Raw genomic sequence first — 11,470 nt, 5'->3', positions numbered from 1 at the left:
GACTCTGGGCCTGGGCACTGTCCCTCAGCTCTTCAGCTGATAGCACTCTACAACTTGAGCCACAGCATCCACTTCTGGCTTTTTCTGTTTATGTGGTACTGAGGAATTGAACCCAGAGCAACATGCATGCCAGGCAAGCATTCTACCACCGAGCCCTTCCGAGCCCCATAATATATATTTTAAAATGAGGAAGTCTACACATGTTCAAAATATATGCAGTTTCCTTATAGGATTCAATTCAAAGCCAGCTCTGGCAGGAAATGAGCTACCAAAAAGTCAGAGTTCAAGACCCAGGACCAGGACGGGGAGGGGGAAGAAAGTGTCTGTACTGGGAGACAATGACAAGCTATAGTATCTATTAACAAAACTTCTTTACTTTGAAACTAATTGTACATAAGCTCATATCTTTTTTGTTGTTGGTTATAGGGCTTGAACTCTGGGCTTGGGCATTATCCCTCAGCTCTTCAGCACAAGGTGAGTGCTCTACTGCTTGAGCCACAGTGCCACTTTCAGTTTTCTGGTGGTTTATTGGAGATAAGAGTCTCATGGACTTTCACTCCTGGGCTGGCTTTGAACCGCGATCCTCAGATCTTAACTCCTGAGTAGCTAGGATTACAGGCATGAGCCACCAGGACCCGGCAGCTCATATCTTTCTTAAAAAATAGATTCTGCTTTTCTTTTGTCCCTCTTTTTTCATTATTATCTTTACATAGCTATACAAAAAAAAGTTACCATTTAACAAAGCAATATATATATACTTATATATATAAATAAAGCAATTTATATATATTATATCTTGAGCAATGTTATTCTTGTACATCTAAGGGATACATTGCAAATATTCACAATAAAAAGGCTTTATTTAATTAATTTATTTATTTAATTTTGGTCAGTCATGGTGCTTGAACTCTGGGCCTGGGTGCTGTCCCTCAGCTCTTCAGCTCAAGGCAAGTGCTCTATCTCTTTAGCCAGAGCCACTTCCAGTTTTCTGAGTGGTTGATTGGAGATGAGAGTCTCATGGACTTTCAAACTTCCTGGGCTGGCTTTGAACCGTGATCCTCAGGTCTCAGCCTTTTGAGTAGCTAGGATTACAGGGGTGAGCTAACAGCTCCTGGCTAAAAGACTTACTTTATAGTTTAAAAAAGACTGTGGATTGTATAGGAAATGCTAAGTTTGCCTGGTCTTACAAATCTTTGACAACAAGAACTTTGAATGCATTCACTAATTAAAGCTCTTATTGAGGGGCTGGGAAGGTGGCTCAGGGGTAGAGCGCTTGCCTTGCATGCCTGAGGCCCTGGGTTCGATTCCTCAGTACCACATAAGCAAAAAGAAAAAAGCCGGAAGTGGTGCTGTGGCTCAAGTGGTAGAGTGCTAGCATTGAGCTGAAGAGCTGAGGGACAGTGCCCAGGCCCAGAGTTCAGGCCCCATGACCGGACCCCCCCCTAAAAAAAAAACAACTCCTATTGAACTCAGGGCCTGGGTATTGTTCTTGAGCTCTTTGTGCTTACAGCCAGCACTCTCACTTGAGCCACAGCATCACTACTGGCTTTTTCTGAGTAGTTAATTAGAGGTAAGAGTTGCATGGACTTTTCTCCCTGTGATGCCTTTGAACTGCGATCCTCAGACCTCAGCCTCCTGAGTGGCTAGGATTATAGGCATGAGCCACTGCCACCTAGCTATGTTTACTTCTTAAAGGGTAAGGGAAAGGATTTTTTTTTTCCCCCTGGCACTTGCATATTAGTCATTAAACTCTATATAGGGAGAATTAATTTAATGAAGAGTTTCTGTAGGATAGCTAGGCATTAGGGGCTCATGCCTGTAATTTTAGCTACTTAGGAGGCTGAGATCTGAGGATTGAAGATCATAGCTAGCCCAAACAAGAAGGCTTATGAGACTCTTGTTTCTAATTAATCACCAAAAAGCCAAAAGTGGAGCTGTGGCTGAAGTGATAGAGCATTAGCCTTGAGCACAAAAGCTCAGGGACAGTGCCCAGTTCCTGAGTTCAAGCTCCACTACTGGCATACCAAAAAATTAAATTAAATTAAAAAAAAAATAAAAATTAAGGGGCTGGGAAGGTGGCTCAGTGGTAGAGCGCTTGCCTTGCGTGCCTGAGGCCCTGGGTTCGATTCCTCAGCACCACATAAGCAAAAAAAAAAAAATTAAGTTAAAAAGTGGAGGAGGAAGAAAGGGCCATAATTATGGCTACTTCTGGGCTGGCTGGTATCTTGCACCTAGAGAACCATTTGGGAATGTGAGTGAGTGAGAGTTCTAAAAGTTGGATGAAAAGGGTAAAAAAGGGCTGGGAAGTTGGCTCAGTGGTAGAGCGCTTGCCTTGCATGCCAGAGGCCCTGGGTTCGATTCCACAGCACCACATAAGCAAAAAGAAAACAAGCCGGAAGTGGCGCTGTGGTTCAAGTGGTAGAGTGCTAGCCTTGAGCTGAAGAGATGAGGGACAGCGCCCAGGCCCAGAGTTCAGGCCCCACGACCGGACCCCCCAAAAAAAAAAAAAGAAAAAAAAAAAAAAGAAAAGGGTAAAAAAATGGAGGGTGAGAACTTGGAGCAGGCCTGGAGAATGTGGCAAAGCCGAACCATCTCATGTCTGCCAGAGCTTTTGAGGAACTTTTTCTTTACACTTCTACCAGTCTGCTAGTTTCTCATGTCACAAACCACACACATGCACTGCCCTTTCCCCTTCTTTTTTTTTTGGGGGGGGGGGGGTCTGGTCGTGGGCCTGAACTCTGGGCCAGGGCGCTGTCCCTCAGCTCTTCAACTCAAGGCTAGCACTCTACCACTTGAGCCACAGTGCCACTTCCGGCTTTTTTTTTCCTGCTTATGTGGTGCTGAGGAATGGAACCCAGAGACTCATGCTTGAAAGGCAAGTGCTCTTCCACTGAGCGACCTTCCCAGCCCCCCTTTCCCCTTCTTTTGACCAGATCAATTCTAATGGTAATTTTTAAATCTAAGTTTATGCAAGGAAAGTTTTTTTTGTTTTTGTTTTTTCAGGTAAGGGGAAGGTTTATTCATGGTTCTGGCTGGCACCAGGCCATCTTGGGGAAAGGCCTGGGAAAGAGAGCTGGGTGAGCTGGGAAAGAGAAAGAGCTGGGAAAGAGAGAGAAAAGAGCTAGAAAAGAGAGAAAAGAGCTAGAAAAGAGAGTGTCTGGGAAAGGTGGGAAAGAGAGAGCTAGGAAAGAGAAGGGAGCTGGGAAAGAGAAGAGAAGGAAAGAGCTGAGTAAGCTAGAAAAGAGCAGAGAGAGAAGGAAAGGTTTTTCCATCAGACCTGAGTCAAATTTTGTTTAGGTTCATTATAGCTCTGGAAATTGTATAGTTTAGATTAGACTTTTAGTGAATATTTATTCTAAAACTATCTTTAAAAACAAAGTATATCTTTATAAAAATCAACACGGTAGCTAGGAAAATTCATTTGGCATAGGCAGGAGTGTTCAGCCACAAGTGCTCCTGACTTCCAAGATGAACCAAATAAAACTTGACAGCAAGGCAAAACATTTTATGGGCAAAGTGACACTTTATAATGCTGGAATGATAACTGCAGAAGGGGGAAAATGAACTAAGACTGGAAGACCACTTCAGACTGCTTGGATACAAAAAGGCAGTGAATTTCAACACCAGATGTTTCCTGGTTTTGTTACACTGGAAAAGAGGTTGTCCAGGACTGCAGCATGCTCAGTATTATTAGAGAGCCTCAGGTTTCAAAGCTGCTTGTCACAAATCTCCAACCACCTGTCCATGTGGAATGCACGTGATGCCTTAGTAACACGTTGCTATGGATGGATGCAGGATGAACACGGTACTTAATCAAGCACTTCAATTGGGAACCAAATCAAGCAATGCTTAAATGCTGCTGCTGACCGCAAGCTGCCCACAACACATCTACATCTTGGCACTCCATCAGATTACAAATGGGGTTAATAATGAGCACATAAATAAATGTAATGATCTACCTTCCTCTTTTTCCTTACTCCACTCAGAAACTCCATTTTTGTCCATTGTGGAGAAACCGGCACAGTTCTAGCCATCACTTTTCTATTCCATTGGACACAAATTATAAAGAGAGTAGAACAACACTGCTGTTTAACTCCTGAAAAAAAAGAAACAGCAAAGACTGGGTTTAACAAAGTCTTGTCGAAAGAATAAAGGAGAGCCAGGAGAGAGCAGCTGGTGTGTGCATCCTCCCCTGTGCCCACAGACAGGTTAGTCTTTCTTCAATTCCAGGAAGATGATCTTTTGGTCCACAGTAGTCTCCTGGCTGGGAAAAACCCATTGGATCTCCTTTCTCTCACTAGGTAAGACCAGTTCCCAAAAAAGATGGTGTGGTATAATATACAAGAAATAATTCAAGCCAACAAAGACCCCACAAGCATCAAATCCATAGAATAAAAAAGACTTAGCTCATGTCTTTGTTTGCATAGGTATGGGTGCTGAATTTAGGGACAATCAGAAGAGACCTAAGGAAACATTTCACCTCTGGACCTTCTAGGTAATTTTTGTTGTTGTTTTTTTGTTTGTTTGGGTTTTGGTGGTGGTGTGCGCATGCTTTTGTGAGTATGTGTATGTGCGTGTGTGTGTGTGTGTGTGTGTGTGTGTGTGTGTTGTGTGCGTGTGCGCGCACACGCGCGCCAAGCCTGGGGCTTGAACTCAGGGCCTTGGCACTGTCCCTGAGTTTCTTTGGCTCTAGGTGAGTGCTCTACCACTTGACCCACAGCTCCACTTCTCTCTCTCTCTTTCTCTCTCTCTCTCTGTTATTTTTAAAGTTAGAGTTGAGTCTCACATACTTTCCTGCACAGGCTGGCTTTGAATCATAGTTCTCAGATTCCAGCCTCTTGAGAAACTAGAAATACAGGCATGAGCCACCAGTACCCAGAAATGCCCTTCAGGTATATTAGTGGCATGGAGGCTAGTAAAAGATAAGTGTTTAAACTCTGAGATAATATATCATCAAGTTTGGAGCCCACTGATTTGCAACAGTGATTCTCAATCTCAGGGCTACCTGGCAGGACAGGCAGGAGAACATGGCTGTGTTCAGAGCTGGAAGATAAAGAATTAATAATAAGTCAGGTGCCTGTGGCCCACAATTGAATCCCAGCTATTCTGAAGGTCGGGATCTGAGGATCACAGTTCTACCACTTGAGCCACAGCGCCACTTCCGGCTTTTTTCTTTTTGCTTATGTGGTGCTGAGGAATCAAACCCAGGGCCTCAGGCATGCAAGGCAAGCGCTCTACCACTGAGCCAACTTCCCAGCAGGATCACAGTTCTAAACCAGACCTTTCAGGAAAGTCCAGGAGACTCTTATCTCTAATAAACTACTTAGAAAAAGCCAAAAGAGGTGCTGTGGCTCAAGTAGTAGAGTGCTAGCCTTGAGCAAAAAAAAGTTCAGAGACAGCTCCCAGGCCCTAAGTTCAAGCCCCAGGACTGGCAAAAAAGAAATAAAAATAAAAACAAAAAGAATTAATAGTAACTCTAGTCTTCGTGTCAGTAGTCTAGTATCTCTACAGTGTGCAGTAGAGAAAAGACTCAGAACTATGGATCAGAACATGATGTTGCTGCTTAGAAACTATGAGTCCATAAAGAAGAGGTCAAAGATTCCCCAAGGATGACCACCTCTTAAAAATCCATAGCATTCTTTTTTTTTTTATTTTTGTCGGTCATGGGGCTTGAACTCTGGGCCTGGGCGCTGTCCCTCAGCTCTTCAGCTCAAGGCAAGCGCTCTACCACTTGAGCTACAGCGCCACTTCCGGTTTTCTGGTGGTTTATTGGATATAAGAGTCTCACAGTCTCTCCTGCCCGGGCTGGCTTTGAACCACGATCCTCAGATCTCAGCCTCCTGAGTAGCTAGGATTACAGGCGTGAGTCACCAGCGCCCGGCTATAGCATTCTTTTCCCATTGCCTGTCTATCTCAGCTACAATGTTAGACTCTGCTTCTGTCCCTCCATTCTCTCACTTGTACCCTCCTTGTTTTCTTTTCTTTTTTTTCTTTTTTTACTTTAAATTGTTTTGTTTTTATTCTCCACAATCCAGTTCCAACCCACAGTGTGGCAGAATGAGCCTTCTCGGCATCTTACCACCCTACCCCCAGACCCAGGGACCTCCCTCCTCTGTATCCCTAATGCCCTTAGCTTGGGTGTCACACACACTGAGACTGAAGTGTTGTTCATTTATTTTGTAACAATGAAATCAGTATCATTACCAGAGTGAAAAATAATTCACCAGATACTGTTTTCTTCCGTTGAGGTGCAATGGATTATCCAAATTACCTGTTGGGCTGCGGCTGCTGCTGAAGATGTCCAAGGAGTGGAAGAAAACTTCTCTTGGGTCTGACCAGAGAAGACTGTTCCACACAAGACTGCCACTGCCTCTGGTAGGCATTAGTATTCTGAAATAATCATCTGCATGCTTGACTCCTTCCCTACCCACGCACTGATTTTGCTAGGGGGAAAAATGCAAAACCTGCATTTTGAGCGAACCAGACCTCTCTCTATGCAGAGCGAATGCATGTCTGTGTTCAGCATCCCAATGTGACGATTATACATTATGTTTACTGTGTGGCTAAATCTTACATTCTTCTACGCAAACACAAAGGAGTGACTACACAGTGTGTCTCGCCCTTGCTTTTCCATTGTGACTTTTTCCTCCCTCTCATCCAGATTGCCCTCATGCTGAAATGTGCTCATAAAAATAACTGAGAAATTTTCAAACACATAGGTAACTTGAAAGGTGGAGAAAGAATGAATTGCAGGAGTAGGGTGTGTGTGTGTGTGTGTGTGTGTGTGTGTGTGTGTGTGTGTGTGTCCATGTGCCTGTGGATGAAGCAGAATTTATTTAAAAATGCAAAACAAAAGCTGGGTTATGTAAGCAACACTGAATGGGCTTGTACAGCAAGAATGGAAACAAGGTATGAATATTCATAAGTAAAATAGAAGAGTTCATTTGCTAGTGTCAAGAAGGAGGCAGAGATGAAATTATTCTAAATATTGTTTGACCACAATATTATCCAGGAGACATTATGTAGATCATATAAGATGTCATAAAACACAAAGCTCACTGGATTTGTTGTCCAAATTTTCCCATTCTTTGACAACAATAGTTTATTAATGTTTCCATGTGACATTTTCACATCAACAATTAGTTCAGTAAATAATTTGATTTCATTTTTTTTTCCCTGCCAGTTATGGTGCTTGAACTCAGGGTCTGCGCACCATCCTTGAGCTCTTTTGCTCAAAGCTAGCATTCTACCACTTTGAGCCACAGTGTCACTTCTGGTTTTCTAGTGGTTAATTGGAGATAAGAGTTTCACAGACATTCTTGCTTAGGCTGACTTTGAACCATGCTTATCCGATCTCAGCCTTCTGAGTAGCTAGGATTACAGGTGTGGCGCACCAGCATCCAGCTTTGATTTCATCTTTTAAGACCTAAAAATGAAAAGGAAAATAAAATAGCCATACTTAAAAACCTTACACAACAATTAACTTCAAGCAACTCAAAAGTCTAAATGTGGGCTGGGAAGGTGGTTCAGTGGTAAAGTGCTTGCCTTGCCTGCATGAGGCCTTGGGTTCGATTTCTCAGCACCTCATAAGCAGTAAAAGCTGGAAGTGGCTGTGTGGCTCAAGTGGTAAAGTGCTAGCCTTGAGCTGAAGAGCTGAGGAACAGTGCCCAGGTCCAGAGATCAGGTCCCACCACTGAACAAAAAAAAAAAAAAATTAAATTAAAAGTCTAAATGTAAGAAAACATAGAGGTAAACTTCTGTGACCTTGGATTTTGCAATGGATTCTTATTAAATAACACTAAATACACAAGTAACAAGTGAAACACATACGTAAGTTGGACTTTGTCAAAATGCAAAACTTTTAGGCTCAAAACACGTTGTAAAGGGTAGAAAAACAGCCACAGAATAGGAGAAAATGTTTGCAAATCATATATCAGATATAGATATCGTAGCCAGCATGTATAAAGAACTCTTACAACCCAGTAATAGTGAGATACAAATAAAAACAAACCTAAAAATGACCAGAGGAGAGCTGGGCAGTAGTAGCTCAGTCCTGTAATCCTAGCTACTCAGGAGGCTGAGATCTGAGGATCATGTGCTTCTCCGAATTTATAAGAAAATGCTCCTGGGGTAGAATTAAGCTTCATTTCCAACTCTTGACCTGCCAGAAAGGTGACTTAGATATGCTGATGATGGCAAGAGAGCTCTGTCCATCTGGTGGTGGAAATCCAGCTTGATGTGTCACAGTTGCTCCTATTGATCAATGAAAGCACAGAGCCTTAGAGAGAAGAGTGTGCAATCAGTTTTTACCTTCCTTTCCCTTTTCTTCCCTTTCATTCCCTTCTCTTCCCCTTCCCTTTCCTTTCCTTTCCCTTCTCCTCCCCTTTCCCCCCCTCACTCCCCCTCTCTCTCTTTCTGTCTCTCTCTCTTTCTTTCTTTCTTTCTCACTCTCTCTCTTTCTTTCTTTCTTTCCTTCTTTCTTTCTCGTTGGTCATGGGGCATGAACTCTGGGCCTGGGCACTGTCCCAGAGCTCTTCAGCTCAAGGCTAGTGCTCTACCATAGCGCCACTTCTGGTTTTCTGAGTGGTTTGTTGGAGATAAGAGTCTTATGGCCTTTCCTGCCCAGGCTGGCTTTGAACTGCGATCCTCAGATCTCAGCCTCCTGAATAGCTAGGATTACAGGTGTGAGCCACCAGCACCCAGCAGGAAGTTATTTTCATGGTTGATGTTACTGTTTTGGATATAAAGTCTTCCCTCAAAAGGTTCAAGTATGAAGTAGGTCACTGACACTGAGTCCTTGGGGGCTTGTCCTGGGGGTGAGGGGGACTTGTCCTAGGAAGGATTGTGTTTGGAGGGGCTTGTCTTTGAGAGGGGCTTGTTCTAGTGGGGTATCATCATCAGGGGTGCATCCACAGGAGTCCTCTCCATCTGTTTCTCTAATTCCTGGCCACCATGAACTAATCAGCTTTCTTCCTTCCTCCCATGATGCACTGCCATGGCACAGACACAACAGAGCCAGCTGATCACAGGCTACTACAGCCTCTGAAACCATGAATCCAAATCTCTCTTGTCCTTTAACTGAGATAGCAGTAAACAAAACTGACATCAGTTTCTGGGTTCCCAAAGTGGCAATTGCAAGCTTAGGAAAATTCAGTGCAGATGAAAATGTGAGAGGAAGAGGGAATATTAGGCATCATCAAATACCATGCTTTGCTATTGTCCACTGGTACTGAAAACTTACAAACCCTGGATCTGGTTCTTTATCCCTGTTGTCTTGATGATTGAGGGCCACAGACACAGTGGGAGAAGTGAAACCAGCAAAGATTTGTTGAAGAAAAAGATAAGCAGAGCTCCTGATAGACAAGAGGGCCCCACGAGTGGGCATGGCCTGGGGTGTGTTGTGCAGGAGTGAATAAGGTCCAAGGACTCTTGAGATCTGCATCCTTACTCCCTCTGACCAGTTGCTCGGTCCTGGATAACTGTGGGGTTCCCTCAGTCTGCTGTTCACATGTAGGTCTTCCAGGACAATGGGCTATGATGTGATGCCTAGTGGACTGCACGTGTGACAGCTCATGATGCTATGCTGTAGGGCCCACGGGCCTGCACAGAGGACCACTCAGGGCCATGGTGAGAGATGTAGAACCTCAGGGGAGGGGGTTGTCCTGATGGACCTAGATGTCCCTTTTTCTGCTCTTACTGTGATTGGCTTTTAGAATACATCTCTTAATTCTGAAGCTGATGAGATTGGATAGGAGAACATAATCATATTTTATCCAGGGAGATTAAAAGAGATTTCTTCATCTGCATCCTTTTCTTGCCTAGTTGCCACACTGGCAATTGGAACAAAACAGAAAAAGATGGAATAGGAAAATAAAGAATAGAAGAATCTGAGATGCTAAGGGGGAAATGTGTGTTGAGGAAAGTATTCAAGAAAACATAAAACTTTGGTCATAGAACTCCAAATGACAGCAATTATGAGGGGAGGGAAACCCTGACAATTCAGAAAAATCAAATCAGTGCCCCAGAGGGTGAGAGTAAGAAATGCTCAAAAACATAGACAAAGAATAACAGAGTGGAAAATGTTGGCAATGGAGATGATAAAAGTGGTGCAAGAGCAAGAATCACACATAATTGTAGAATTCTTTCTCCTTCTGAAAAAAAAATCACTGGGAAGTGAATCTCAATAAGTTTCACCACATTCCTACAAAAATTAGATTACATCTTGACAAATACTCAATTTATAAAAACTTCAAAGAGATTAAAGACAAGCCTGTAGTGGGTAAGTAGGTTATGCAGTATAGGACTGGAAAAAACAATCACTCAGGTCTCCGTGACACTAAATGCCAAAGCCACATGATTGGAAGAGTTCTTCTTGAGGGGAGAAAATTGTGCCATAAATTTACCATATGCAAGATAATCTTCCAGTGTGAAATCAATAGTCTCAGATTTGCAATTATTCTAAAAGATGAATCTGAGCTGGAGTGTGGCTCAAGTGGCACGGCACCTGCCTAGCAAGGGCTAAGTTCTGAGTTTAATCCCTACCACAATCAAAAAAATTGGTTTTGTTTGCTCTAAGAAAGTTATGTAATCCAGTTAAGTGAAAGAGAAAGTGAAGACTCAATAATGTATTTATGTATTAATTTATTTATCTATTTATGTATTTGTGTTGGTCCTGGGGCTTGAATTCTGGGACTGGGCACTTCCTCTGAACTTCTCTTGCTCAAGGTTGGCACTTGAGCCACAGTTCTATTTCTGGCCTTCTGGAGATTACTTGGAGATGAGTCTCATATACTTTTCTGCACCAGCTGGCTTTGAACCAGGATCCTCAGATCTCAGCCTCCCAAGTAGCAATGAGTACAGGTATGAGACACCTGCACCTAACAAGAGTATATATTTTTGTGCCTGAGACAGGCTGCAAGAGGGGGTACCACTGAATTCAAACAAATGCTGAAAATTTACTTCAAAAACCAAAAGCAAATCTCAATAAAAATAAAAATAATATTTTTTGCAAAGAAAATATATATGCCAAAAAAATTTGTTTATGGGGCCTGGGAAGGTGGCTCAGTGGTAGAGTGCTTGCCTTGCATGCATGAGGTCCTGGGTTTGATTCCTCAGCACCACATAAGCAGAAAAAGCCAGAAGTGGTGCTGCAGCTCTAGTGGTAGAGTGCTAGCCTTGAGCTGAAGAGCTGAGGGACAGCACCCAGGCCCAGAGTTCAGGCCCCACGACTGGCAAAAAAAAAAAAAGAAAGAAAAAAAATTGTTTGTCAGAAATCTTAGTCACAAACAGAATTATGTTACAAAAGTCAGGAATTAAGGTGATTATGATAGAAAGGAAAAGCTTTGTAAATTTCACCTTTCATGTAAAGATGATTCAAACAATTGGTTTTCATGCTGAATATTCATAGATGATTCTGCTGTTTTATTTGTAAAACATAAAGATAGCAACCCAGTAACAAAATCAAAACACC

This window comes from Dipodomys spectabilis, unplaced genomic scaffold, assembly GCF_019054845.1.
Source record: "Dipodomys spectabilis isolate Male_0828 unplaced genomic scaffold, ASM1905484v1 ptg000092l, whole genome shotgun sequence".
NCBI lineage: Eukaryota > Metazoa > Chordata > Mammalia > Rodentia > Heteromyidae > Dipodomys > Dipodomys spectabilis.
This window is presented reverse-complemented; position numbering follows the sequence as displayed.